General features: G+C 43.4%; 1 long non-coding RNA gene across 1 annotated transcript; it reads right to left on the bottom strand.

The window, feature by feature from the left end:
* Positions 1-1,940, bottom strand: LOC137873387 (uncharacterized). Its single transcript, XR_011103200.1, has 3 exons — positions 1,785-1,940; positions 1,391-1,474; positions 1-693 (listed from the first exon to the last, which is right to left on the bottom strand). It is a non-coding gene; the product is annotated as an uncharacterized lncRNA (long non-coding RNA).
* Positions 1,941-3,793: the final 1,853 nt, after the last annotated feature.

Raw genomic sequence — 3,793 nt, forward strand, 5'->3', positions numbered from 1 at the left:
TTCATCTAAATAAAAATCATTTATTTTTTATTAATATTATTATTATCATCATCATCATTATATCTAGAGAGAGTCCACCATGCCACTTTCAGAACTGGAGTAGTGCTAAGACGTCTGTCTGTCTGTCTGTCGAGGTACAGGATGGGGAGAGAGTAGTAGGGGGGAGGGCTCCTGTTCATTCTCCATGCTGATGCAAACAAACGGGGGACGATATAAAGGAGGGACGACAGAGAGAGAGGAGGAGGAAGAGGGACTGAATTGTCTTTAAAAGTAGTTTGCCCTTGTTGACCTACATGAGACTGAGCTGGGGGGGGGGGGGGGGGGGGGGGGGGGGGGGGGGCACGTCTGGGGGAGCAGCTTCAAGCTCATTGGTCAGGCTGCTGGACAGGGAACCAGGACAAGCCAATCGGACTGAGACAGAGGAGGAGGGCGTGTGTGTGTGTGTGTGTGTGTGTGCACGCTTGCGTACATGTCTGCGTGTTTTAATCGAGGTGTGCTTACATCGATGCATGTGTGTGTGTGTAGAAGGTGTGTATGTGTGTGTGTCCATATGCACATATCTGTGGAGACTGTGTAACTGGTCAGAGTTACTTTGATCCATTGTCACTGTACACTTGTCAAAGTTACTGTCACAACCGGGTACAAAGCTGAGGTAACAAACATCTTCTTCTTCTTCTTCTTCTTCTTCCACATCTGGCGAGAGAAAAGAGGGGACACCGTTACAGAAATCGGGACATTTAACGTGACTTTTCAGACAGCACTTCTGCTCAGACAAACAGGTGGGTGACAGTTTGCTCTCATGGGACACAGAAATCCCTTGTTTTTTGTGGTCCAAAATCTAATTCAGCACCACGTTTCACTCAGTAGAACTCCGATTTAATAAATCAGCTATTATAAAAATATGTAAACTATGCCATTGAGGCAGACGAGTTTATTGAATTTACATAGAATAGTGAATTATGTTGAATCTCGTTCGCCGAATGAGTTGGTGTGTTGTGAAGAATCCTAAAATATATGAGTAGATGTTTACCGGTGAGCTTGGCTTCGTTAAATTTAACAATGAGTTAACACAGGGTTTCCTCCGACAGTAGAAGACTGTCATTTCAAATATAAATCAACTTATCAAACAGTTCCTCTGATAAATTAGTCTCATTTCACAAAGCAGAACTCCGATCTAATGATATCACACGTCATCAAAAATTTGGGTGGAACGCGCTTATTGGTGCAGTTCACACGTCTTACTTTAGTTAATTAAACGTCAGCCCGAATGAAAAGTCTTCCTTTAGGAGTCATGCAAAGTCATGCAAAGTTATACCACCGTAGGTAATGTGAAAATAACCTACGGTGGTGATAATGGTGGATTTAGTTTTGAAGGGCTTCGAACTGTTACCTGTGTTTCATCGCGCCGTAGTGTTGCCACTGGAGACCATGTTGTTGTCAGAGTTTGACAGAGACTGCTCCTTTATTACTGGGTCTGCAGGAGGCGAGAGGAAACAAACTTTAGTGCACAGGACTATTCTAAAAGAGACTTTAAGTGGGCAGTATAGTTGTTATAATGGAGGAACAGACAGGAGGATGCTAGGGCCTAATGACCCCGACGTGAACGCTCAGTATTTGGATGCAACACGGGTGTGATTGAGGGGGAATTTGCCAGGAAAATGTTTTGACCTTACACTCCGAACTACAATCACTACACACCGCAAGTATTTTCAGGTCTTTACATCTAAATGCCACAAGCCCCTCACCAAAGATCCCTGTGTCAGCTGTGTGCGTGTCTCGCTTACAGAAGTAGGGGTGCTCCATGGCCTCTGTGGCTGTCAGCCTCTGTTGGTGGTCGTAGCGTAGCAGCTTGTCCAGCAGGTCCAGAGCTTCAGGACTCACCAAGTGCTGGTTCTCTGTCTGCACAAACAGTTCCCAGCGCTTCCTGCTCTGCCTGCAGAGACAGAGACACACACACACACACACACACACACACACACACACACACACACACCACACACACACACACTGTTGAGAAGACATCTACTGATGGTGCTGACATTAATTCAATGACCGATGTGAGCTCCTGTTTTTATTTTATCGATCTGATTAGCACATCAAATATCCCTTCATCCCCCTTCAACGGAAAGGTAATAGGTCAAGGTTAGCTATGAGAAAATGAGTGACAAACATATGGGAAAATATATATATATATATATACAGTTGTGGTCAAAAGTTTACATACACTTGTAAAGAACATAATGTCATGGCTCTCTTGAGTTTCCAGTTATTTCTACAACTCTGATTTTTCTCTGATAGAGTGATTGGAACAGATACTTCTTTGTCACAAAAAAACATTCATGAAGTTTGGTTCTTTCATGACTTTATTATGGGTTAACAGAAAAAGTGACAAAATCTGCTGGGTCAAAAATATACATACAGCAACATGAATTAGCAATTTTGGTGACTTAGAAAGTTGTGTCAATGAAATGAGCTTCATAGCATGGCCTCTTAACTTCTTGTGAGTGATTATGAGTGACTACAGCTGGTGACTTCTCTGAGGCCATTTAAATAGGGCTCATTGGATACAAACGCTACAATGGGAAAGTCAAAGGAGCTCAGCATGGATCTGAAAAAGCGAATCATTGACTTGAACAAGTCAGGAAAGTCACTTGGAGCCATTTCAAAGCAGCTGCAGGTCCAAGAGCAACAGTGCAAACAATTGTTTGTAAGTATAAAGTGCATGGCACTGTTTTGTCACTGCCACGATCAGGAAGAAAATGCAAGCTATCACCTGCTGCTGAGAGAAAATTGGTCAGGAGGGTGAAGAGTCAACCGAGAACCACCAAAAAGGCAGATCTGCCAAGAATTAGAAGCTGCTGGAACACAGGTGTCAGTGTCCACAGTCAAGCGTGTTTTGCATCTCCATGAACTGAGAGGCTGCCGTGCAAGAAGGAAGCCCTCGCTCCAAAAGCGGCACCTTAAGGCTCGACTGAAGTTTGCTGCTGATCACATGGACAAAGATAAGACCTTCTGGAGGAAAGTTCTGTGGTCAGACGAAACAAAAATCGAGCTGTTTGGCCACAATGCCCAGCAATATGTTTGGAGGAGAAAAGGTGAGGCCTTTAACCCCAAGAACACCATGCCTACCGTCAAGCACGGTGGTGGTAGTATTATGCTGTGGGGCTGTTTTGCTGCCAATGGAACTGGTGCTTTACAGAGAGTAAATGGGATAATGAAGAAGGAGGATTACCTTCAAATTCTTCAAGATAACCTAAAATCATCAGCCCGAAGGTTGGGTCTTGGGCGCAGTTGGGTGTTCCAACAGGACAATGACCCCAAACACACATCAAAAGTGGTAATGGAATGGCTAAATCAGGCTAGAATTAGGGTTTTAGAATGGCCTTCCCAAAGTCCTGACTTAAATCCCATTGAGAACATGTGGACAATGCTGAAGAAACAAGTCCATGTCAGAAAGCCATCAAATTTAACTGAACTGCACCAATTCTGTCAAGAGGAATGGTCAAAGATTCAACGAGAAGCTTGCCAGAAGCTTGTGGATGGCTACCAAAAGCGCCTAATTGAAGTGAAAATGGCCAAGGGACATGTAACCAAATATTAGCACTGCTGTATGTATATTTTTGACCCAGCAGATTTGATCACTTTTTCTGTTAACCCATAATAAAGTCATGAAAGAACCAAACTTCATGAATGTTTTTTGTGACAAAGAAGTATCTGTTCCAATCACTCTATCAGAGAAAAATCAGAGTTGTAGAAATAACTGGAAACTCAAGAGAGCCATGACATTATGTTC

The sequence above is a fragment of the Cebidichthys violaceus genome, unplaced genomic scaffold, assembly GCF_023349555.1.
Source record: "Cebidichthys violaceus isolate CVI_PGR_0920_01 unplaced genomic scaffold, fCebVio1.0.p SCAF_164, whole genome shotgun sequence".
In the NCBI taxonomy this organism is placed as follows: domain Eukaryota; kingdom Metazoa; phylum Chordata; class Actinopteri; order Perciformes; family Stichaeidae; genus Cebidichthys; species Cebidichthys violaceus.